The sequence below is a fragment of the Somniosus microcephalus genome, chromosome 8, assembly GCF_052327205.1.
Source record: "Somniosus microcephalus isolate GS21.2 chromosome 8, FLI_Smic_1.0, whole genome shotgun sequence".
Taxonomy (NCBI): domain Eukaryota; kingdom Metazoa; phylum Chordata; class Chondrichthyes; order Squaliformes; family Somniosidae; genus Somniosus; species Somniosus microcephalus.
This window is the reverse complement of record NC_140994.1, coordinates 157,190,400-157,217,435: the sequence shown is the minus strand read 5'-3', so window position 1 is coordinate 157,217,435 and position 27,036 is coordinate 157,190,400.

Genomic DNA, 27,036 nt, shown 5'->3' with positions numbered 1-27,036 from the left:
CTGTGGCATGAATGTTACCTGCCACTTATCAGCCCAAGCCTGAACGTCATCCAGGTCTTGTTGCATGCAGTCATGGATTGCTTCATTATCTGAGGAGTTGTGAATGGCACTGAACACTGTGCAGTCATCAGCGAACATCCCCATTTCTGAACTTATGTTGGAGGGAAGATCATTGATGCAGCAGCTGAAGATGGTTGGGCCTAGGACACTGCCCTGAGGAATTCCTGCAGCGATGTCCTGGGGCTGTGATGATTGACCTTCTACCGCCACAACCATCTTCCTTTGTGCTAAGTATGACTCCAGCCAGTGGAGAGTTTTCCCCCGATTCCCATTGACTTCAGTTTTACTAGAGCTCCTTGATGCCACACTCGGTCAAATGCTGCCTTGATGTCTAGGGTAGTCACTCTCACCTCACCTCTGGAATTCAGCTCCTTTGTCCATGTTTGGACCAAGGCTGCAATCAGGTCGGGAGCTGAGTGGTCTTGGCGGAACCCAAACTGGGCATCAGTGAGCAGGTTATTGGTGAGGAAGTGCCGCTTGATAGCACAGTCGAGGACACCTTCCATCACTTTGCTGATGATTGAGAGTAGATGGGGCGGTAAATGGCTGGATAGGATTTATTCTGCTTTTTGTGGACAGGACATACCTGGGAAGTTTTCCACATTGTCGGATAGATGCCAGTGTTGTAGCTGTACTGGAACAGCTTGGCCAGAGGCGTGGCTAGTTCTGGAGCACAAGTCTTCAGCACGATAGCTGGGATGTTGTCGGGGCCCATAGCCTTTGCTGTATCCAGTGCGCTCAGCCGTTTCTTGATATCACGTGGAGTGAATCAAATTGGCTGAAGATTGGCTTCTGTGGTGGTGGGGACCTCAGGAGTAGGCCGATATGGATTACCCACTCGGCACTTCTGGCTGAAGATGGTTGCAAATGCTTCAGCCTTGTCTTTTGCACTCACGTGCTGGGCTCCACCATCACTGAGGATGGGGATATTCATGGAGCCTCCTCCTCCTCCTGTTAGTTGTTTAGAGGTCCACCACCACTCATGGTTGGATGTGGCAGGACTGCAGAGCTGATCCGTTGATTATGGGATCGCTTAGCCCTGTTTATAGCATGCTGCTTCTGCTGTTTAGCATGCATGTAGTCCTGTGTTGCAGCTTCCCCAGGTTGGCACCTCATTTTTAGGTATGCCTGGTGCTGCTCCTGGCATGCTCTTCTACACTCCTTATTGAACCAGGGTTGGTCCCCTGGCTTGATGGTAATGGTAGAGTGAGGGATATGCCGGGCCATGAGGTTACAGATTGTGGTAGAATACAATTCTGCTGCTGCTGATGGCCCACAGCACCTCATGGACGCACAGTTTTGAGCTGCTAGATTTGTTCTGAATCTATCCCATTTAGCACGGTGGTAGTGCCACACAACACAATGGAGGGTGTCCTCAGTGTGAAGACGGGGCTTCGTCTCTACAATGACTGTGTGGTGGTCACTGCTACCAATGCTGTCATGGACAGATGCATCTGCGACAGGTAGATCGGTGAGGATGAGGTCAAGTAGGTTTTTCTCTCATGTTGGTTCTCTCACCAACACGAGGGGAAAAACTCTGGTAGGATGGGCACTCATTCTGAAATTCTTCATGCTCATAGCAGGAATAATGCACTCCCATCCTTTGGGAAGGGTGCCTTATAGTCTGCCTCCTATCCACTTCATGCAGCTGCATGTCCATTTAGCCATCAATCAAATGGAGTTAGATGCTGTATCCTTCCTTCAGTTGCTTACTGAATCTGTTTTGTGTCTCCATATTGGTTCCACATCATTTATGCCTGCCATTTCTTCCTTTGCTCCAACCTTGACCAAGGTTGACAAATGTACAAAATTCAGTTTGAAGTTTTGATAAAGGCTGATACAATATTTGTCCCTAGATGCAGCCGCTTACCTTTAAGTGGTTGCATCCCTTTAATTTGGACCTGCTGGCCACATTTTACACTTTCCCCATTATGTTTAACACAAAAGGTCAAAGCTACATAGGCATCTATGAGTAATGACTCAAATGAGCTGACAGCTGAAAATTGGTTGAGTCAGTTCACTGTCCTGCTGGTTAGCATTGCACGAATAATGTGGCACAAATGTTCCAAAAGCTAGTAAGAGAAAAATCTCCCCTTTCATTTTCATGAAATTAATTATTTTCATATAAACTATATCGGGCCCTGGTGAGACTACACCTGGAGTATTGTGTACAGTTTTGGTCTCCTTTCCTAAGGAAGTATATACTTGCCATAGAGGGAGTGCAGCGAAGGTTCACCAGACTGGTTCCTGGGATGGGGGGATTGTCCTATGAGGAGAGATTGAGCAGACTAGGCCTATACTTTCTAGAGTTTAGAAGAATGAGAGATGATCTCACTGAAACATACAAAATTCTTACAGGGCTTGACAGGGTAGATGCAGGGAGGATGCTTCCCCTGGTTGGGGGGGTCTAGAACCAGGGGTCACAGTCTCAGAATAAGGGTTTGGCCATTTAGGACTTAGATGTGGTGAATCTTTGGAATTCTCTACCCCAGAGGGTTGTGGAGGCTCAGTCGTTGAGTATATTCAAGACAGAGATCGATAGATTTTCGAATATTAAGGGAATCAAGGGATATGGGGATAGTTCGGGAAAGTGGAGATGAGGTAGAAGATCAGCCATGATCTTATTGAATGGCGGAGCCAGCTCGAGGGGCCAAATGGCCTACTCCTGCTCTTATTTCTTATGTTTTTATATTCTTTTGTGGCAAATCTACAAATGTGTCAAATTCTAATGAATAAAAATACCTGAAAAAACTATGGGATAGATTCTGTGGTGCTCTGTAGCAAGTGTACAATGAGTGTAGGGGGACCGTAGAATTGGGTAAACAGCCCCTGTGCTTGCTTCCTGTTGAGTTGCAATTCTACACGATGCTGCATTTCTTGAGCTAGGGGGAGCTTGCATCCAATTTGTGCTTTAGCCTCATTAAGACCCCAGAATTGATACAAATGAATAATCCTGTAGGATTTGCTGTTTTTTTCTTGTAACCCTATTTGGAATGGGAGCAAGGGAAACTCCAGGGATGAAAGAGCCCTTCAATTGCCACCGGAATTGCATGTTATTTTTGTTGCAATGTTTACTTTTTAGAATGTTTTTATTATTATACACTTTTCCAGATGTATAAAAATGTTATTAATTTATTTTAGACAATTCTTTCAGTCCTTAAATAAATGTTGTTTATAAAGTGCCTCAAATGGAGTACTTCATACATGAGATAGTACATATTGAAAGAAGGCAAGCCAGGGAGATCAGAAAGCACCAGAGCATACCTGCAGATTTTGGTACATCTATCTAATGAGGACAGAGAACAATTGCCTCAGTTTGCTCCAAGGTGTCAGTTGCAGAGCCTTGCCAACTGTAGCAAGTAGTGACATCAGAATAGCACTACCAGTAGTTGCCAAGTTCACAACTGCCTTCAGCTGTTATGCCTGTGGCTTATTCCTAGCATACATTACAGTATCAGCTGATGTACTGCTCACATATTTATCAAACAGGTGACTGATGTATTAATCAGCAAGACCAGCACTTCCATCTCCTTTCCCAGTGAACAGCATGACGCAACAGCCCAGTGCAACTGCAGTGCTGCATTCCCAAAATACAGGAGGTCATGGATGGCTGCGATATGCTCAGCTGGAGCCCGTCCTGGGTATTTGTTTGTGTAACAGTGGTTTGATGTGTGAAGCCTTTGGAAGATGTAAATCTAACAAAGCTATCAAGTTGCAGCTTGAATGTGGATATGGATGAGATGCAAGAAAAGAGCTGTAAGGTTGTGTGAGGGCTTGGCATGGGTGAGCAGTAAATGTGGAACAGGTTGGACAGGCAATATTTTATGGCATGCAGTCTAAGGTCCGTTAGTTGGTACATGATAATATGGTAATGCCCTGCAGTGCCAATAAAAGGTCGCTCCTTCCTCACACCCACCTCATGCAACAACATGTCCATTGTACCAAATATCAAACAGGGATTTGTGATCTGCACTGTTTCACTACTGTCCGAGATGCTGTCTTTCAGATGAGATGTTTTAGTGAGGCCCTGTCTGTCCTCTCAGGTGGATGTAAAAGATCCTCTGGTACTATCTCAAAGATGAGCAGGGGAGTTATCCCCGGTGTCCTGGCCAATATTTATCCCTCAATCAACATCACTAATGTTGTGTATGTACCTTTAAGAGAAGAACTGATTTTATACTGCAGTACTGGCAGTGACCACACCTGCATAAAAAGCCCTAGCAGGCTTCTGTACTTCAGTCTGACGTTTACCCTCTGTTCAGTAAATACCTGTTTTATTGTTCTCCTGCAGTCCGTGTATTATTGATACTCGGACACTACACTGGCGATGGGCAGGTTCGAACTCACCTGCAGTACTGCATCACCTCACGGGGATCTTTCCCTGAGAAGAAGCTTCTTGGAGGTCGAAGTCAGGTCAACAGGCGTCGACCGCGGGCAACCGCCCAAGGATCCATCGGTGTTCGGAGAATTGCGGGAGAGGCTGTGGAGAGCTGGGCTTGGCTCCCCAGTCAAGGTGTTCCAGCAAATCGTGCTGGTAGCAGGTAGTGCACTGACCCTTCCGGACTGCGGCGGGCTCGAGCTCGATCGAGCGGCTCTGCAAAGGGGCCGCGCAGCGTCGTCGGGACGAGAGAAAGAGAGAGAGGGTGGAGCGCACAGGGCGCGGTCGGTGCTCAAGAACCGGGCAGCGTAGAGAAAATAAAATGAGGGGAAGGAAAAGTGAGGCGCACCGAAGCCGCGGGTCGCCGCCATTACCTGTAGAATGTTAGGAGCAGCGTGGCAGCAAGGGGAAGAAGGAAAAGCGCGGGAGGCGCCATTTTATTCCATTGGGGAAGAAGAAAAAGCGCGGGAGGCGCCATTTAAAATCACCCAAGATGCCGAAGAGTGTCAGTATCACTGCTTTCGACAATGAGGTAGAAGACTGGACCACGTATGTGGAAAGAATTGAAGTGTACTGCAATGCCAATGAGGTGGCCAATGGAAAGAAGGCGTCGGTATTATTAAATTTGATGGGCGCGAGAACGTACGGCCTATTGCGGAATTTAATTACCCCAGCTAAACCAATGGAGAAAAGTTTTGAAGAGATTGTTAATATCTTACAGGAACACCTAAACCCTACACCGCTGCTGATAGCAGAAAGGTTCAAGTTCCATAAAAGAAACCAGCACAAAGATGAGAACAATGCTGACTATCTTACGGAACTACGCAAGTTATTGAAGCACTGCCAGTTCGTAGCAGGACTGGCAGACACCTTACGGGATAAGTTTGTCTGCGGGCTCCAGAGTGAAGGAACCCAAAAACGACTACTTTCGGAAAAGGACCTGTCACTAGAACAGGCTTTCAGCGTGGCAGTATCCTACGAAGCAGCAGCACGGGGAGCTGCGGAAATACAACAGAAACCACAAGAATACAGCACTAACTAAATGGTGTATGGAGCAGAAAAGTGCTATCGCTGCGGCAGAACAACCCATGTGCAGAAGGACTGCTGGTTTAAGGACAAAGTATGCAGGCAATGCGGGAAAATGGGACATATAGCAAGAGTCTGCAGGTCGGGAAAGAAAACCAACGCTACAAGAAGTACTAAGGAAAAGTACAAGTAAGTAAAAAAATGACAGACAGTAGTTCGGAAGATCAGGAGAGTGATAATGACTCCGGGAGCAGGAGACTAAGTTGTCTAAAGTTACACAACGTGATCGCAAAGGAGGATCACCAAACCATTTGGGTCACCCTCATGATAGCAGGGTCCCAAGTAAAGATGGAATTGGATACAAGATCAGCCCTAACTGTCATGAATTGACGAGACTATGCGCAGCTATTCTCACACATACCCTTAAAGGACACGTCCATTGTATTGAAGACATACACGGGGCAAAAATTCTACCCCAGAGGAAAAATAAGGGTGCCAGTTAAATACAACGGCAAGGAAACACAGAAACTGTATCTATATATACTACAAGATGGAGGACCACCATTATTGGGACGTGAATGGATCCGAAAAATACAATTGGATTGGCATTCCATTCAGGCGCTAACTGTGACTGACAAAAAGGATGATGACGTCACACCTGGACGACTGTCAAAAATTCTAACTGACGCGAAAGAGGTGTTCCAACAAGGACTTGGGACTCTAAAAGGAGTAAAGGCAATGATAAAAATCGAAGATAACGCAAACCCAAAATTTTTTAAGGCCAGACCGGTACCGTGCGCGATCCGCCCAGCCGTTGAAGCAGAACTGGAGAGTCTGGAGCATTCGGGTGTGCTGTCCAAGGTGGACTGGAGCGAGTGGGCCACACCCATCATTCCTGTAATGAAGAAATCATTGAGCAGCACGCCTGGGGAGCCGAAGAAGGTTCGCATCTGTGGGGACTTCAAGGTAACTGTGAACCCAGTCCTGCACACAGTACCATATCCACTTCCACAGGTAGAAGATATTTTCGCCTCACTATCTGGAGGGAAATGCTTTACGAAGATTGATCTGGCCCAAGCATATCTACAAATGGAGGTGGAAGAAGCATCTAGGAAATACCTCACAATAAACACTCACAAAGGCCTTTACCAGTACAATCGACTGGTACTCGGCGTAGCATCAGCCCCGGCTATTTGGCAGAGGGCGATGGAACAATTCCTGCAAGGGATCCTGGGGACCCAGTGTTATTTGGACGACATCCTGGTTACGGGCGAAAATGACAGTGAACACCTTGCCAACCTGGAGCAGGTGCTCACTAGATTGCAGGAATATTGGCTACGAGCCAACCACCCCAAATGCGAGTTCTTCAGGAGACAAATCTCGTATTGTGGCCACATGATTGATGAGGAAGGGTTGCATAAGTCGCCAGACAAGATTGAGGCTGTAGTCAAGGCTCCAGCACCGGACAATGTGTCGCAACTGAGGTCGTTTCTCAGGTTGGTGAACTACTACCATAAGTTCTTGCCGAATTTATCTACAATTCTGCACCCACTGAATGCCCTGCTGCAAACTGGAGTAACATGGAAATGGAGTGATGGGTGTAAGTGTGCCTTTCAGAAATGTAAATGCCTAATCACTTCAAAAGAAGTATTGGCCCACTACAACCCAACACTACCGATTTGGTTGGCATGTGATGCGTCTCCCTACGGCATTGGAGCGGTGCTGTCACACAAATTCCTTGACGGTTCAGAGAGGCCAATAGACTTTGCGTCGCGCTCGTTGACCTCAGCCGAGCGTAACTACCCCCAGATTGACAGGGAGGCCCTCAGCCTGGTGTGGGGGGTGAAGAAGTTCAATCACTATCTGCACGGGCAGAAATTCACCCTACTGACTGATCATCAGCCCCTGGTCTCCATTTTTAACCCAAAGAAGGGCATTCTGGTGATGACGGCACATCAGTACGACATAGAGTACAAGGGTACGAAACAGCATAGAAATGCTGAAGGGCTGTCACGCCTACCGTTGCCTATGGTAGAGGAAGCACCTGCAGTGGACCCTGTTGAGATATTCCATGTGACCATAGTTGAATGTCTGCCTGTTACGAACTCAAGTATAGAGAAGGAAACCCGAAATGACCTGACACTCTCTCGGGCCTATGATTTGGCGGTGAAGGGATGGCCAGCACATGGCGACTCACTGTTGCCAGCATTCTCGCCAAGGAGAGAACAGCTGTCAGTGTGCCGGGGGACATTGATGTGTGGATCCCGAGTGGTAATTCCACCCAAGTTGAGAGACAGAGTGCTCAATGAGCTTCATGAGGGTCATCTGGGAGGGGTTAAAATGAAAAGCCAAGCCAGGGCTTATGTGTGGTGGCCGGGAATCGATAAGCAAATCGAGGACCTGACCAAGAGCTGCTCAGGATGCCAGAAGGTCCAAAATGCACCACCACAGGCCCCTCTACACCCATGGGAGTGGCCCTCATCTCCATGGCAATGGGTACACATTGATTTTGCTGGTCCATTTATGGACTCAATGTTTCTAATCGCCGTGGATGCCCATTCGAAATGGCCAGAAGTCATCAAAATGTCCTCCACTACCACGGAGAAAACTATTGCAGTCCTATGGACCATCTTCGCCAGGAATGGCTTGCCAGAACAGATTTGCTCCGACAATGGGCCACAGTTTGTGTCCGAGGATTTCCGGAGTTTTCTGAGGAATAATGGGGTGAAACATTACACATCTGCCCCATATCATCCAGCCACAAATGGATTGGCTGAGAGGTTTGTTCAGACCTTTAAAAAGGCAATAAAGGCGATGTATAACGACGACATACCACTACAACACAAGGTAGTTAATTTCTTGTTTGCTTACCGGAATGCGACACATGCAGTCAGCAACCAAGCTCCAGCCATAATGTTCTTCAACCGAAGGCTAAGATGTCGCCTGGATTTGCTCAAACCAAACATAAGACGAGATGTTGAGGATAAGCAATTCCAGCACATCAATGAGAAGCCAACCCGGAGCTTCAAGATAGGGCAACCAGTCTTGGCCCGCGACTACCGAACAGAAAAATGGCAGCCAGGAACGATATGCACACAGCAGGGACCACTAATGTACACAGTGGACGTTGGAGAGAGCATCGTGAGACGCCATGCTGACCAGATTCTAGAGTCACAGGAACAAGCCAAACCTATACCACGAGCATGTGCACCTGGTAATGAACCCGAAGTACAGATTGCGTCGACCTCAGAAGCAGTGGTATTGGAAGCTGACGAACCAACCAATGACAATGAGCCAGAATCGACTCCGCCGCAAGAACAGGATACTCGAGAAAGGCGCTATCCAGTCAGGATCAGGAAGCCTCCTCAAAGACTGAACTTATAAATAATTATTTCAGTTGATGTATATAGTACAGAGAAAATTGTAATTGTAATTAGTTATTATTTAGTTGTTAAATGAATGTTATGTACTGTTTATCTAAAGGGGGAGGAATTGTTGTGTATGTACCTTTAAGAGAAGAACTGATTTTATACTGCAGTACCGGCAGTGACCACACCTGTATAAAAAGCCCTAGCAGGCTTCTGTACTTCAGTCTGACGTTTACCCTCTGTTCCGTAAATACCTGTTTTATTGTTCTCCTGCAGTCCGTGTATTATTGATACTCGGACACTACAACTAAAACATTATCTGGTCATTTTCAATTTGCTGTTTGTGGGAGGTTGCTGTACGCATATTGGCTGCTGCATTTCCTACATTACATCTACACTTCAGAAAGCACTTCATTGCCTGTAACGCGCTTTGGGACGTCTGGGTGTCGTGAAAGGCATTATATAAATGCAAGTCTTTCTTTCCAGAGGTTGAAAATTCAGCACCCAATGGCTCTTTTGTAGTTTGTTCCATATATTCACCAGTCTTTGCATAGTTACAAGTGTGTTTGTTTCATTCGTAGTGGAATCAAACAAAAAGGACCAGTGGGAACAGAATCAGGCTTGACCATTATGTCGTCCATGGTTGACTAGCCTGCTTATACTCAGGCCCTGACATTCCATGGCCATTCCAGCAGAATCCCGCCATAAGTTCAGTGGCAGTTTTTTTTGGGACAGTTTGAAGTGGCGCCCTTTCTAGGAGAGCTGCTTGTGTCTCCTAGATTATTTGTCTGGGGAGGTACTCCCCTGGATAGGCCATTTACCGCTAGTGTTTCCAGGGTCTTTGGTTGATGGGCATCATATACACCCACAAGACATCAAAGGCCCACTCCTCTAAGCTCCTCCTCCTGAAAGCACAAACCTGTCAGCAGTAGAGTTTGTGGTAGATGCGGTCCTGGTGTAAATGCCAGCATCAGATTGTCGTAAAAACCCATGGTTCACTAATGTCCTTTCGGGAAGGAAATCTGCCGCCCTTACCTGGTCTGGCCTATCTCTGACTCCAGACCCACAGCAATGTGATTGATTCTTAACTGCCCTCTGAAATGGCCTAGCAAGCCACTCAATAGAAACAATAATAATACAGTAATAAGACCGAATGGACCACCCGGCATTGACCTCGGCACCGGCTTCAGATACAAAAACAGAACACCCAGCCCAGTCAACCCTGCAAAGTCCTCCTCACTAACATCTGGAGACTTGTGGCAAAACTGGGAGAGCTGTCCACAGATGAGTCAAGCAACAACATGACATAGTGATACTCACAGAATCATAGTTTTCAGCCAATGTCCCAAACTCCTCCATCACCATCCAGTTTATGTCCTGTCCCACTGGCAGGACAGACCCACCAGAGATGGTGACACAGTGGTATACAGTTGAGAGTGAGTGGCCCTAGGGGTGCTCAACATTGACTCCAGGCCCCATGATGTCTCATGGCTTCAGGCCAAGTATGGGAAGGAAACCTCCTGCTGATTACCACCTACCGCCCTCCCTCAGCTGATGAATCAGTACTCCTCCATGTTGAACACCACTTGGAAGAAGCACTGAGGGTAGCAAGGGCACAGAATATACACTGGGTGGGGGACTTCAATGTCCATCACCAAGAGTGGCTCAGAAGCACCACTACTGACCGAGCTGGCCGAGGCCTGAAGGACATAGCTGCCAGACTGGGTCTGCGACAGGTGGTGAGAGAACCAATAAGAGGGAAAAACCTACTTGACCTCGTCCTCACCAATCTACCTGTCACAGATGCATCTTTCCATGACAGTATTGGTAGCAGTGACCACCACACAGTCATTGTGGAGACAAAGTCCCGTCTTCACACTGAGGACACACTCCATCGTGTTGTGTGGCACTACCACTGTGCTAAATGGGATAGATTCAGAACTGATCTAGCAGCTGAAAGCTGGGCATCCATGAGCTGCTGTGAGCCATCAGCAATAGCAGAATTGTATTCCAGCACAATCTGTAACCTCATTATCTGGCATATCTCTCACTCTACCTTTACCATCAAGCCAGGGGACCAACCCTGGTTCAATGAGGAGTGCAGAAGAGCATGCCAGGAGCAGCACCAGGCGTACTTAAAAAAGAGGTCTCAACCTGGGGAAGCTGCAACACAGGACTACATACATGCTAAATAGCAGAAGCAGCATGCTATAGGCAGAGCTCAGCGTGCCCACAATCGACAGATCAGATCAAAGCTCTGCAATCCTTGAATGGTGGTGAACAATTAAACAACTAACGGGAGGAGGAGGCTCCATGAATATCCCCACCCTCAATGAAGGTGGAGCCCAGCACATGAGTGCAAAAGACAAGTCTGAAGAGTTTGCAACCATCTTCAGCCAGCAGTGCCGAGTGGATGATCCATATCGGCCTACTCGTGAGGATCCCACCACCACAGAAGCCAGTCTTCAGCCAATTTGATTCACTCCACATGATATCAAGAAACAGCTGTGTAAAGTCCGCGCCTCAATAATACATGGACTTCGGGAGAACAGTTTAACAGGTACTTTACTGAACAGGAGGGCACTCTTTGGTTTGGACCCAAAAAAAAAACCCAAAACAAATTGGACTGTAAATTAACAAAAGTTCAACTAAAACTTAACAAATCAAATTAAATTTTGGTTTTCCGGGTTGATGATGCACTCCAGTCCCCGCGGCGCCCACCGGTCACGGAAATACTCAAGCGTGTCGGCGGACACCGCGTGCTCCATCTCCAGGGCAACCCGGGCGCGAACATGGCCGCAGAAGAGAGGCAGGCAATCCGGCCGGACGACCCCCTCGACCGCCCGCTGCCTGGACCAATTGATGGCTCTTTTAGCCAGGCCCAGGAGCAGGCCTACAAGGAGGTCCTCCAACCTGCTCGCTCCCCTCCGCACCGGGTGACCGTAGATCAAGAGCGTGGGACTGAAATGCAACCAAAAATCGAGGAGCAGCCCCTTCAAGTAGTTAAAGAGGGGCTGCAACCTCTCACACTCGACATAAATGTGAAACATGGACTCCTCCAGGCCGCAAAAAATGCAGGCGGCCTGGGAGTCCGTGAACCTACTTAAAACCATATTGCACAGGACTGCTCCGTGCAACACCCTCCAGGCCAAGTCCCCGATGGAACAAGGGAGGACTCCCGCATAGAGAGCCCTCCATTGGGGACCTCTGCCTCCGCCGGTCGGCAAGATGCCACGCCAAGGCGTGTCCGGACGGCAGACGAAGATGGCAAAGTGGAGAGTGTGCAGGAGCAGCCCGTACAGGAAACCCCTCCGCGTGGAATGAAAAGGCACGGAGGGTATTTCCTCAAGACGGCTCAAGTTGTGAGGCGCCAGTTCCCGAGGGGAGTTTCGGGGCCGGGCGCCGATGAGGAATTCCGTCCGAACGGGGGTAAGCTCGGACGGGATCTCCCCACGTGCTTGAGCCGCCTCGATACACCTAGTGGAGTCGGGGCCCAGTGCCACTTTCACCGACTCGATGGCTTCGACCGCGAGCCGGACATAAGCCCAGGACAGGCGCCGCGCCAGCTCCTCCGGTGCCATCCAGCCCGCTCCTCCGCCATCGAGCAGGTCCCCAACTCTGGTCACCTTGCCAGGCACAGCCCTGCCCTCCGCCAGCCGCCCGAACCCGCGGTCGTGGAGGTGCGGATTCCTGAGCAGCGGCTCCCGAAGGAGAGCCGCCGCTCCTGACGGGGGAGAGCTCCGCCTGGAAGCGACATAGTTCCAAACCCATAGCAGTTCCTGGTAGAAGACAGGCAGCTCCCGCAGGCCGGCACGCCTGCAGCCCACTTTCACAAACAGGAGCTGCGTGTCGTAATTGAGGCCGTGCAGCTGGCGGAAGAAATACGTCACCAGCGCACACCATCTCGGAGGATTCTCGACGTACAGGTATCTCTGCAGTGTCTGAAGACGGAAAGTCGCAGCCTGGTTGCGAAGGCACACCAGCGCCTGACCGCCCTCCCTAAGCGGGAGACTCAGAACCGCGGCAGAGACCCAGTGCTTCCTTTTGTCCCAGAAGAAGTCGATGAGCTTCTTCTGCATCTTGGCGACAAACGCAGTGGGGAGGGATCAAAGTGACCAACCGGTACCACAACATGGCGGCCACCAGCTGGTTTATGACCAGCGCTCGACCCCTGTAGGACAACACTCGGAGCAGTCCTGTCCAGCGTCCTAGGCGAGTGGTGACTTTGGCCTCCCCCTCTTGCCAGTTCGCCGGCCAGGCGTCCTCGGCAGGGCTAAGGTAGACTCCCAAATAGAGGAGGTGCGTGGTGCTCCAGGCAAAAGGCCTGAACTCCTCCAGCAGGGAGTCCACCCGCCACTGACCCACCAGGAGTCCGGAACATTTCTCCCAGTTGATCTTGGCAGAGGATGCGTCCGAGTAAATCTGCTGGCATTCCCGCATCCTCCGCAAGTCAGCGGGATCCGTGACTGTGAGGAGCACGTCATCGGCATAAGCCGAGAGGACCACATCCACGCCCGGCCCTTGCAGAGTCAGTCCCGTCAACCTCTTCCGCAGGAGGCGCAGGAAAGGCTCCACGCAAATGGCGTATAACTGACCGGACATGGGGCATCCCTGACGCAACCCCCTCCCGAAGCGAAGGGGCGCCGTCAAGGACCCGTTAACTTTAATCAGACACTCCGCGGCGGTGTACAGAAGTCGGATCTGGGCGACGAAATGCGTCCCGAACCCGAATGCTCGCACAGTCCCGAAGAGATACTCGTGATCCACCCTGTCGAACGTCTTCTCCTGATCCAGGGAAAGGAAGGCGACCGACAGACCAGCCCTCTGGGAGTGGTGGACCAGGTCCCGGACCAGATGGATGTTATCGTGGATGGTCCGGCCCTGGATCGTGTAGGACTGGTTGGGGTGGATCATGTGGGCCAGCACGGTGCCAAGGCGAGCAGACATGGCCCTGGCAAAGACGTTACAGTCCGTGCAGAGGAGGGAGACCGGGCGCCAGTTCTTAAGGAGGCGGAGATCGCCCTTCTTAGGCAGCAGGACAATGACCGCCCTGCGCCAAGAGAGGGGCATCTCCCCGGTCGCCAAACTTTCCCCCAGGACCCGCGCGTAGTCGCCCCCCAAGACGTCCCAGAATGCCCTGTGGAACTCTACGGTCAGCCCGTCCAGCCCCGGGCACTTTCCCCTGGAGAGCTGGTGGAGGGCGCCGGTCAGCTCCGCCAGGCTTAGTGGAGCGTCCAATTTTTCGGCGCCCTCTGGGCTGACCTTCGGCAGGTCCTCCCACAAAACTCTGCGCGCATCCTCGCTGGACGGATCCGGAGAGAACAGAGCCCCGTAATAGGCGCGGGTCTCCGTGCTGATTCCCTCCGGATCCGAGACCAGAGATCCGTCGTCGGCCAGCAGCCCCAAGAGCTGCTTACGGACCCCCCGTCTTTTTTCCAGCGAGTAGAAGAAGGGGGAGCCGCGGTCCAGGTCCCGCAGGAGCTGGATCCGCGACCTCACGTACACCCCTCGGGACCTGACGAGCTGCAGGTCCTTCAGCGCGCCCTTCTTCTCTTCGTACACCTTCCGCAGGGCCGGGTCCTCAACGACCTGACCGAGACGGGACTCCAGATCGAGCACCACCTTCTCCAACCGCCCGACCCGGGCTTCCCGCCTCTTGGTCGACCCCTTTGCGTACTTCTGACAGAAGAGACGGACGTGAGTCTTGCCCACGTCCCACCATAGCCTCAAGGAAGGGAAGCCTGCCCGCTTCCTTCTCCAGTCGGCCCAGAACCGATGAAGCGAATCCCGGAACCGCGCGTCCTCCAGCAGCAGGTTGTTAAAATGCCAGTACGCGGACCCCCCCCCGCGCGCGCAGCGGAGCGAGCTCCGCCCACACCAGGTGGTGGTCCGTGCACGGCACCGGCCGCATGGAAGCTGCCAGAACGCAGGAGACGTACGCCCGGGAAATGTAGAGGCGGTCGATTCTGGACCTTCCTCCCCCAGACCTCACGCTAGTGAAGGCGCTGGAGTCGGGGTGGAGATTTTGCCAGACGTCCACCAAGTCGAAGGACCCGACCAGGTCCCTCAACTTCTCCATCGCTGCCGGGCTTCGTGGGGGACCCGAACGGTCCCTCGCCTCGAGGGTGCAGTTAAAATCCCCCCTGAGGATGACGCACTCACCCGCGTCGACGGAGCCCAAAAGAGCAGACACTTCTTCAAAGAAGCGCACTTGCTGCGCACCGGTCTGAGGGGCGTACACGTTCACTAGATGGAGCGGCACGCCCCCCAGGCGAACAGTGACCTGGAGCAAGCGGCCCGGCACGTGGTCCTTGACCCCCAAGATCTCCGGCTGAAAATGCGGGGCCAGCAAGATGGCCACCCCGCTGGAATTGTTGGAGAGGTGACTCATGCTGACCCCTCCTTGCCACTCCAGGAGCCACGTGGCTTCGTCTCCCGGAACGGTGTGGGTTTATTGCAGGAAGCACACCGCATACTTCCCGTCCCGAAGGACCGAGAAGTTATTGAATCTGCGGCGCGCCTCCCTGCTGCCGTTGATGTTGAGGCTGGCTATGGTTATCTTCATGTCAGAAGCATAGTGCAACCTCTACCTACACCTAACGGGGGGAGGGAGTGCGGCCGCTGGTCAGCCGCCACTTCCTCAGCAGCCCAGTGAGAAACGTTCTGAGCCAACGCAGCTCGAGCGGGTCCACGCCCTCGTCCGCGCCCATGATTTTAATGGCGGCGTGGACGGACATGATGAGCAGCGCCAGCTCCGACCACCTGTCGAGGGCCAGCCGGATCTTATTGTGCCGACCCTGGCACGTGGCCATAAAATCCCGGAGTTCCCTTACGGGAATGAGGAGAGACTCGGCGAGGGGCATGAGGTCATCCAGCGCCTCGTTCACGGTGGAGTCCAAATCGTCCTCCGTGCCCATCACCGAGTCCCCATCCTCCTCCAGGGGGTCGTCACCAGCGGCCGACCCATCCGTCGCGCAGTGCGCAGCGAACGGCTCGGCCGCACCAGCCGGCCCTGCGTCCGCCCGGATCCCACCCCCAGGATCGGCGGCAGAGGATTCCTCCCTGGGCTCCTCTAGGGGTGCCGGGCCAGAAGACGGCGGCGGTTCAGAGCTCCCCTCCGCCCCAGACGCCGGAACGACCGGAGAAACCGGGGAGAGAACAATTCCCAGCTCCTCCAGTATGTCCGGCACCAGAGACGCAGCCAGGGGGCCATCCTCCTCCCCGCCACCAACCTCCGACCCAGCGGATGGGGTGTTTTCAATTAAGACCTCCACCGGGACGAGCAGCCCCTGGGAGATGTCCGGGTCGCATTGGGCGAGCTCACTTTCCTCGAGCTCGCCCGACCCAGACCCCAGGCCGTCCAACCCGGCGAGGGGTAACGGCACCGATAAAATGTCACTCACCGCCGCGGGTTGTCCCGCGCCCACCCCCATGGGCAGGATCTCATCCCCATCCCTGGGAGGCACGTGCCGGACAGACACATCTGCCTCAGCCTCCCGAGGGACAGGCGACCCCCGCCGATCGCCGGTGGTAATGACAGCGGGGGGGGGGGGGCGCAGTACCCGCAGCGGGCGACGACTCCCCCTGCTCGGAGGGACCTTCCTCCTCCCGGTCCTCCTCCTCTTCCAGGGGGTCACGCCTTCTTTTCAGTGCGGATGGAGCGAGGGAGACCTCCATGTCTGCAGGGGCCTCCTCGTCTGCTCCCTCCGGCGGAGCAGGTTTGTCGGGTTCCTCGGGCCCGAGCCTGGCCGTAGGTATTGGCGTTTCTGCTACGGCGGTTGCGGCCACAGGCTCGGGCACGAGGCCCCTCCCACTCCCATCCACCCTGACTAACTCCGCGAGGAGCGCGGGTGTAAGGGGCTTAAGGGGCAAGGGCCGGCCCTCCACGGGGGGACCCCCCCTAAGGTGTTTGGATTTTTGCTGCGCCTTCCTTCCGGCCGGACGCGCTCCCTCCCCCCCGCCAGAGGCCTTGGTGGCATCGGCCTCCGACGTCGACCGCGCATCAGCGGTTCCCGATGCGCGGGCAGATCCGGGGGGAGAAGCGGTGGCGGCGCCAGCCTCGGCCGCACTAGATGATCTGGCAGCCTTGGAGGCAGGGCAGTTTTTCTGAATGTGCCCCACCTCCTTGCAGGCGTGGTACCGCACACCGTCCGATGTCCAGAAGACGCGATAGGCGGTCCCCTCGTGGTGGACGACGAACGCCCCGTCGGTGTCCTCCTCCCGCGCCAGCTGGATAAACAGCTGGCGCCGGAAGGAGAAGACGTGGCGAAGGCTAGCTTCCCGGAAGCTGAGCGGGATGGGCGTGATCCCCGACCTCACCTCCCCAAATTGGCATAAATGGGGGAGGAGGAGCTCACCAGGAACATAGGGCGGGACGTTCGAGATGACGATCCTCTGCGCGGTGGCCTCGAGAGGATCCACCGGCAGGAAGGTCCCGCCCATGGTGAGCCCCTTGGCCACGGCCAGGGACACCACCCGCTCCGACCCCAGGAAGAACACAGCCTTCCCGTACATTTTTGAGGCCGCGACGATGGCTGAGGGGCCGACAACCCCAGCCATGGCTTTAACGCAGGCCTCAATGGTCATAGTGGGGTGAGTGTAGCTCTTCACCCCAAGCTTTTTTGTCATAAGTTTAAAAGGTGACGGGGCAGCAGAAGCAGCGGGAGCAGCTGTGGCTGTGGCTGCCACTCCCGCATAAGTCCTGGCTGGCCCCGCTACCGGCGAAGATGCAGTCGCCATTATGGGGTGTTTTTATAAGGGCTACACTCACCCCAAGTCACAGGCCTGAAGGTGTTAATGGCCTCAGGTATTTTTTGGTCCTCTATTGAGCAGAGGGAGCTGTTTAAAATGAAGACACACCTCTCCCCTTATTGATTGAAATTGGGAGAGGGGCCTTCTCCCCTCTGCTCAATAGGCAATTAATAAAAAGAGATGAAATTGAGGTGCCTCAGAGAAATTGGCAGAGAGAGACAAAGAGAGAGAGAGAGGGGGGGTGGGAAGGAGGGAGGCCGCAAGGGCAGGGTTGCCACTCAGGATGGTGGGTGGGTGGGTGTTGGCAGGGGTGCACTCTCCGACGGGAATTTAAAGTATTTGATGGTGGTGGACTTCTGGCAGGGGGAAAGCTGACCTGGGAAAGCTGGAGATGCCCCAGGCTCAGTCCCACACCAGGTCTTAACGATGTAATTGGACTTCACCTAGGCAGCTCCAGCTGTCCCAGGTCAGGCAATAGAAGGGGTGCTTATTAGTGGTGTGTGTGGCCTAGGTTTTAACAAGAGCCACACGCACACACAGACACCCCTTGATGATCCGGCCTTGTTTCTTCTTTTCTCCCCCCACCTAAAATACAAAGTCTTTGGGAGAGTGCCCCAAATAACACCCACCTGTAGATGTTCAGAAAGATGTTCTCCTTCCCTCCTTCCAAACAGTTGGTTGTTTTCTGTTGATGGTGGTTTCTCACCCCTCTCTCCCTCTCCTGAATTGGAGGCCAATTTGGGGAGGCAGTGATAGGAAAGGCCTCTCCCCTGGTTGATGATGTTGCTGGCCTCCTTTCTCCTTCTCCACCTCTGTCCTCTCTCTCCAGGCACCTCTGTTGTTGTGATGATGATGGTGGAGGTGGTGGTGGTGACCTATCATTATCCTCCTCTTCCTGGTCAGGAGACCACCACTTTCCACTCTTCACGTTTGGCTGCTCCTTCTCCTCCTGCTGACTGAGGCAGCTGCACAGCCAGCAATGCTGAGAATGAGGTCACGTCAGACTGAAATACAGAAGCCTGCTAGGGCCTTTTATACAGGGGTGGTCACTGCCGGTACTGCAGTTTAAAACCAGTTCTTCCCTTAAAGGTACATACACAACAATTCCTCCCCTTTTAGATAAACAGTACATAACATTCATTTAACAACTAAATAATAACTAATTACAACTTTCTGGATATTATATACATCAACTGAAATAATCATTTATAAGTTCAGTCTTTGAGGAGGCTTCCTGATCCTGACTGGATAGCGCCTTTCTCGAGTATCCTGTTCTTGCGGCGAAGCTGATTCTGGTTCATGGTCACTGGTTGGTTCGTCAGCTTCCAATACCACTGCTTCTGAGGTAGACGCAATCTGTACTTCAGGTTGATTAGCAGGTGCACCTTCTCGTGGCACAGGTTTGGCTTGTTCCTGTGACTCTAGAATCTGGTCAGCATGGCGCCTCACAATGCTCTCTCCAACGTCCACTGTGTACATTCGTGGTCCCTGCTGGCTGCCATTTTTCTGTTCAGTAGTCGCGGGCCAAGACCGGTTGCCCTACCTTGAAGCTCCGGGTTGGCTTCTCATTTATGTGCTGGAATTGCTTATCCTTAACATCTTGTCTTATGTTTGGTTTGAGCAAATCCAGGCGACATCTTAGCCTTCGGTTGAAGAACAGTACAGCTGGAGCTTGGTTGGTTACTGCATGTGTCGCATTCCGGTAAGCAAACAAGAAACTATCCACCTTGAGTTGTAGTGGTATGTCGTCATTATACATTGCCTTTATGGCCTTTTTAAAGGTCTGAACAAACCTCTCAGCCAATCCATTTGTGGCTGGATGATATGGGGCAGATGTGTAATGTTTCACCCCATTATTCTTCAGGAACCTCCGGAAAGCCTCAGACACAAACTGTGGCCCATTGTCGGAGCAAATCTGTTCTGGCAACCCATTCCTGACGAAAATGGTCCTTAGGACTGCAATAGATTTCTCCGTGGTGGTGGAGGACATTTTAATGACCTCTGGCCATTTCGAATGGGTGTCCACAGCGATTAGAAACATTGAGTCCATAAAGGGACCAGCAAAATAAATGTGTACCCGTTGCCATGGAGATGAGGGCCACTCCCATGGATGTAGCGGGGCCTGTGGTGGAGCGTTTTGGACCTTCTGGCATCCTGTGCATCTCTTGGTCATATCCTCGATTTCTTTATCGATTCCCGGCCACCACACAAACGCCCTGGCTAGGCCCTTCATTTTTACCCCTCCCAGATGACCCTCATGAAGCTCATTGAGCGCTCTATCTCTCAACTTGGGTGGAATTACCACTCGGGATCCACACATCAAGGTTCCCCAGCACACCGACAGCTGTTCTCTCCTTGGCGAGAATGCTGGCAACTGTGAGTCGCCATATGCTGGCCATCCCTTCACCGTCAAATCGTAGACCTGAGAGAGTGTCAGGTCATTTCGGGTTTCCTTCTCTATACTCGAGTTTGTAACAGGCAAACATTCGACTATGGTCGCATAGAATATCTCAACAGGGTCCACTGCAGGTGTTTCTTGTACCAAAGGCAACGGTAGGCGCGACAGCCCATCAGCGTTTCCATGTTGTTTCGTACCCTTGTACTCTATGTCGTACTGATGTGCCCCTAGAAAAAGTGACCATCTTTGCAGCCATTGCGCCGTCATCACCGGAACGCCCTTCTTTGGGTTAAAAATGGAGACCAGGGGCTGATGATCAGTCAGTAGGGTGAATTTCTGCCCGTGCAGATAGTGATTGAACTTCTTCACCCCCCACACCAGTCTGAGGGCCTCCCTGTCAATCTGGGCGTAGTTACGCTCGGCTGAGGTGAGCGAGCGCAACGCAAAGGCTATTGGCCTCTCTGAACCATCACAGAATTTGTGTGACAGTACCGCTCCAATGCCGTAGGGTGACGCATCACATGCGAACCGAATCGGTAGTGTTGGGCTGTAGTGGGCCAAAACTTCTTTTGAAGTGATTAGGCATTTATATTCCTGAAAGGCACGCTTACACTCATCACTCCATTTCCATGTCACTCCAGTTTGCAGCAGGGCGTTCAGTGCGTGCAGAATTGTAGATAAATTCAGCAAGAACTTATGGTAGTAGTTCACCAACCCGAGGAATGACCTCAGTTGCGACACATTTTCTGGTGCTGGAGCCTTGACTACAGCCTCAATCTTGTCTGGCGACTTATGCAACCATTCCTCATCAATCATGTGGCCACAATACGAGATTTGTCTCCTGAAGAACTCGCATTTGGGGCGGTTGGCTCGTAGCCCATATTCCTGTAAACTCATGAGTACCTGCTCCAGGTTGGCAAGGTTTTCATTGTCATTTTCGCCCGTAACCAGGATGTCGTCCAAATAACACTGGGTCCCCGGGATCCCTTGCAGGACTTGTTCCATTGCCCTCTGCCAAATAGCCGGGGCCGATGCTACCCCGAATACCAGTCGATTGTATTGGTAAAGGCCTTTGTGAGTGTTTATCGTGAGGTATTTTCTAGACGCTTCTTCCACCTCCATTTGTAGATACGCTTGGGCCAGATCAATCTTTGTAAAACGTTTCCCTCCAGATAGTGAGGCGAAAATATCTTCTATCCGCGGAAGTGGATACTGTACTGTGTGCAGGACTGGGTTCACAGTCACCTTGAAGTCCCCACAGATGCGAAACTTCCTTGGCTCCCCAGGTGTGCTGCTCAATGCTTTCTTCATTACAGGAATGATGGGTGTGGCCCACTCGCTCCAGTCCACCTTGGACAGCACACCCGAACGCGCCAGACTCTCCAGTTCAGCTTCAACGGCTGGGCGGATCGCGTATGGCACCGGTCTGGCCTTGAAAAATTTTGGGTTTGCGTTATCCTCAATCTTTATGGTTGCCTTTACTCCTTTTAGAGTCCCAAGTCATTGTTGGAACACCTCTTCCGCATCAGATAGAATTTGTGACAGACGTCCAGGTGCGACGTCATCATCCTTTTTGTCAGTCACAGTTAGCGCCAGAATGGAATGCCAATCCAATTGTATTTTTCGGATCCATTCACGTCCCAATAATGGTGGTCCTCCATCTCGTAGTATATACATATATAGTTTCTGTGTTTCCTTGCCGTTATATTTAACTGGCACCCTTATTTTTCCTCTGGGGTAGAACTTTTGCCCCGTGTATTTCTTCAATACAATGGACGTGTCCTTTAAGGGTATGTGTGAGAATAGCTGCTCATAGTCTCGTCGATTCATGACAGTTAGGGCTGATCCTGTGTCCAATTCCATCTTTACTGGGGACCCTGCTATCATGAGGGTGACCCAAATGGTTCTGTGATCTTCCTTTGTGATCACGTTGTGTAACTTTAGACAACTTAGTCTCCTGCTCCCGGAGTCCTTATCACTCTCCTAATCTTCCGAACTATTGTCTGTCAGTTTCTTTACTTTCTTGTACTGTTCCTTAGTAGTTCTTGTCGTGTTGGTTTTCTTTCCCGACCTGCAGACTCTTGCTATATGTCCCATTTTTCCACATTGCCTGCATACTTTGTCCTTAAACCAGCAGTCCTTCTGCTCATGGGTTGTTCTGCTGCAGCGATAGCACTTTTCTGCTCCATACGCCATTTAGTTAGCGCTGTATTCTTGTGGTTTCTGTTGTATTTCTGCAGCTCCCCGTGCTGCTGCTTCGTAGGATACTGCCACGCTGAAAGCCTGTTCTAGCGTCAGGTCCTTTTTTGAAAGTAGTCGTTTCTGGGTTCCTTCACTCTGGAGCCCGCAGACAAACTTATCCCGTAAGGTGTCTGCCAATCCTGCTCCAAACTGGCAGTGCTTCGATAACTTGCGTAGTTCCGTAAGATAGTCAGCATTGCTCTCATCTTTGTGCTGGTTTCTTTTATGGAACTTGAATCTTTCTGCTATCAGCAGCGGTGTAGGGTTTAGGTGTTCCTGTAAGATATTAACAATCTCCTCAAAACTTTTCTCCATTGGTTTAGCTGGGGTAATTAAATTCCGCAATAGGCCGTACGTACTCGCGCCCATCAAATTCAATAATACTGATGCCCTCTTTCCATCGGCCACCTAATTTGCCTTGCAGTACACTTCAATTCTTTCCACATACGTGGTCCAGTCTTCTACCTCGTTGTCGAAAGCAGTAATACTGCCACTTTTCAGCATCTTGGGTGATTTAAAATGGTGCCTCCCGTGCTTTTTCTTCTTCCCCAATGGAATAAAATGGCGCCTCTTGCGCTTTTCCTTCTTCCCCAACGGGATAAAATGGCGCCTCCCGCGCTTTTCCTTCTTCCCCTTGCTTCTGCGCTGCTCCTAGCATTCTACGGGGTAATGGCGGTGACCCGCGGCTTCGGCGCGTCTCATTTTCCTTCCCCCTCGTTTATTTTCTCTCCGCTGCCCGGTTCCTGAGCACCGACCGCACCCTGTGCGCTCCACCCTCTCTCTCTCTTGTTTTCTTTTTCCGGCGAAGCTGCGCGGCCCGTTTTGTAGAGCCGCTCGATCGAGCTTAAGCCCGCCGCAGTCTGGAAGGGTCAGCGCACTACCTGCTACCAGCACGATTTGCTGGAACACTGATGCACTATCAATTGCTACAAAAGACTGGAGATTGAGTAAGTAATAAACAGGCTTTTATTACCAAAGAACAGAGCATGCCTCTTGGGGTTGCCTGGTATCCAAAAGGGCCGGAGGCTTCTGAGCAGCGACCTTTATACCCAGCCATGAGGGTGGAGCCAGGGGCGGAGTCAGCTGAGGCATGCACAGACAAGTACAACAATACTAACAACAGTGGTTTACCACATTCACCCCTTGTTTAGAATTGAGTCCGGCGGGGTGAAGTGCACTAAAAATTCGTGTACTGAAGTCTATCAGGAGGCCTTGTAAGCCGTCCTGAGCGTCGCAGCAGCGGCGGTGATGGTGCAGCATCCAACGGTGAACCCGGTGTCTCGTTCAGAGGAGGTGTAGCAGGTGGCGGACCCTGGGGCTGCTGCATGCCGTCTACAGGGGTCAGAGCATGGGTAATGGGAGGTAGCGATGGTGGTCTCTCAGAGGCACCCGAAGGTGCGAGGTCTCGTGCGGGGACTGTGTCCTGGGGGTAGGCAGGAGTAGCGGTGGGTGGCGAAGAGGGTGTTTCAGGAGCACCTGCAGGTGCGAGGTCTCGAATGGAGACTGTGTCCTCCCGCCCGTCCGGGTACACCACGTAAGCATACTGCGGGTTAGCGTGGAGGAGGCTCACCCTCTCGACCAGGGGGTCCGCCTTATGGGTCCTCACGTGCTTCCGCAGTAGGACGGGACCTGGAGAAGTCAGCCATGTTGGTAGCGAAATCCCCGACGTGGACTTCCTGGGGAAGGAGAACATTCTCTCGTGAGGAGTGGCATTGGTGGGTGTACAGAGCAGCGACCGAATGGAATGGAGCGCCGCAGGGAGGACCTCCTGCCAGCGGGAGGTCGGAAGGCCCTTAGATTTTAAGTTTAAAAGGACTGCCTTCCAGACTGTCGCATTCTCCCTTTCCACCTGGCCGTTACCCCGGGGGTTGTAGCTGGTGGTCCTGCTTGTAGCAATGCCTCTCGCGAGCAGGTACTGCCGAAGTTCGTCGCTCATAAAAGATGAGCCCCTGTCGCTATGGATATAGCTAGGGAAACCGAACAAGGCGAAGAGGTCATTCAGACATTTAATGACCGTGGTACTGGTCATGTCCGAGCAAGGGATGGCAAACGGGAATCGGGAGTACTCATCAATTATATTGAGGAAGTACACATTGCGGTCAGAGGAGGGGAGGGGCCCTTTAAAATCGATGCTCAGCCGCTCGAAGGGGCGCGTGGCTTTGATCAGGCTCGCTCTGTCTGGCCTATAAAAATGCGGCTTGCACTCGGCACAGATCTGGCAGTTCCTGGTCATGGTCCTGACCTCCTCGATGGAGTAGGGCAGGTTACGGGATTTGATAAAATGGAAGAACCTGGTGACCCCCGGGTGGCAGAGGTCATTGTGGAGGGTCTGTAGCCTATCAACCTGCGCGTTGGCGCACGTACCACGTGATAGGGCATCTGGGGGCTCATTGAGTTTCCCGGGCCGGTACAAGATATCGTAATTGTAGGTGGAGAGTTCGATTCTCCACCTTAAGATCTTGTCATTCTTGATTTTGCCCCGCTGCTTATTATGAAACATAAAAGCCACTGAACGCTGGTCAGTGAGCAGGGTAAATCGTTTTCCGGCCAGGTAATGCCGCCAATGTCGCACGGCTTCCACAATGGCCTGGGCCTCCTTTTCGACAGAGGAGTGTCGAATCTCGGGGCCCTGGAGGGTCCTTGAGAAAAAGGCCACGGGTCTCCCCGCCTGGTTAAGGGTTGCAGCTAGGGCAAAGTCGGATGCGTCGCTCTCCACTTGAAAAGGAAGGGACTCATCCACAGCGTGCATTGTGGCCTTCGCAATGTCTCCTTTTATGAGAGTGAAGGCTGCACAGGCCTCTGCTGTCAGGGGGAAGGAGGCGGACTTGATGAGGGGTCGGGCTTTATCCGCATAGTTGGGCACCCACTGCGCATAGTAAGAGAAAAACCCCAGGCATCTCTTCAGTGCTTTCTGGCAGTGGGGGAGGGGGAGCTCCATAAGGGGGCGCATTCTATCGGGGTCTGGGCCGATGACTCCGTTCTCCACTACGCAGCCAAGAATAGCAAGGCGCGTAGTACGAAACATACATTTGTCTTTGTTGTATGTGAGATTCAGCCGCTGGGCCGTCCGGAGGAATTTCTCTAGATTAACGTCGTGGTCCTGCTGGTCGTGGCCGCAGATGGTGACGTTGTCTAGATATGGGAAAGTGGCCTGGAGCGCGTTCTGGTCAACCATCCGGTCCATCTCCCGTTGGAAGACAGAAACTCCGTTGGTGACGCCGAAGGGAACTCTGAGAAAGTGATAGAGCCGACCGTCAGCTTCAAAAGCTGTGTACTGGCGGTCCTCAGCCCTGATGGGGAGCTGGTGGTATGCCGACTTCAGATCAATCGTCGAGAACACCCGGTATTGTGCTATCTGATTGACCATGTCAGATATGCGGGGGAGTGGATATGCATCCAGCTGGGTGTAGCGGTTGATCGTCTGGCTGTAGTCAATAACTAGGCGCTGTTTGCCGCCAGCCTTCACCACCACCACTTGTGCTCGCCATGGGCTATTGCTGCTCTCGATAATCCCTTCCTTCAGGAGTCTCGCTACCTCGGATTTAATGAAACCCCTATCCCCGGCACTGTAACGCCTACTTTTGGTAGCGATGGGCTTACAGTCGCGGGTGAGGTTAGCGAACAAGGAGGGGGGGGAGACTTTAAGGGTGGAGAGGCTGCAAATGGCGCGCGGCGGGCGATTTAAAAACTGCTGGCTGCAGACTGTGAGAGGGGGGAGGGGTCCACCATACGCTAAAGTGACACTCTTAAGGTGGCACTGAAAATCCAACCCCAGTAGGACGGCAGCGCAGAGATGGGGCAGGACCAGAAGTTTAAAATTTTTGTATTCAGTACCCCGCACTGAAAGAGTCACCATACAGTAGCCACCGACGTCCGCTGACTGGGCTTTGGAAGCCATAGAGATGCGATGACGCGTCGGCAGGACCGGGAGAGAGTAACTGCGCACCGTGTCGGGGTGTATAAAACTCTCCGTGCTCCCGCTGTCAAAAAGGCAGGTAGTGGCGCAGCCGTTTACCGTAATGTCCATCATGGACCTGGACAGTTGATGCGGGAGAGATTGATCCAGCGTCACGGAAGCCAGCGTATGTTCAAGCGTGTCGATGCGGTCGTCCGATGAGGCGGTGGTGGAGTCCGGGTCCCCCGTAACCAAAGTCGGAGGCGTCCAAGATGGCGGACAAAATGGCGGCGCCCACGGTCCCCACGCGGCTGGGGGAGCCCAAGATGGCGGACAAGATGGCTGCGCCCACGGTTCGCACGCAGCGCTGCTGGCGTTAGCGGTCTTCCCTTTGCAGGCGCTAACGTAGTGACCTTTCTTCCCGCAGCCGGAGCAGGTAGCATTCTTCGCGGGGCAGCGTGCTCTAGGGTGTTTAGCTTGGCCACAAAAATAGCATTTTTGTGCCTTGGACATCGCTGCAGCAGTTGGAGGTGGCGGTCCCATGGCCCAAGATTGCGGCGTCCACGGCGCGGGGTGATGAGGGGAGAAAGCGTCCATATTTCTGTGGGCCGCGTCGAGCGAGAGCGCGAGGGACACTGCCTTTGTCAGGTCTATTTCACCCTTCTCCAGCAGCCTCTGCCGGGAGTAGTCGGACCTTAGACCCGCAACGAAAGCGTCTCGTATCAGTCCCTCCGCATGTGCCGCGGCCGATACTTCCTTGCAGTCGCAGCCGCGTCCGAGTACCCGCAGTGCCCGTAGGAAGGCTTCCACCGATTCCCCGGGCTGCTGTCTGCGAGATCTTAAAAGGTGCCTGGCATAGACCGTGTTAACCGGGCGTGCATACTGCCCTTTCAGTAGGTCGATAGCCGCCGCGTAGGTC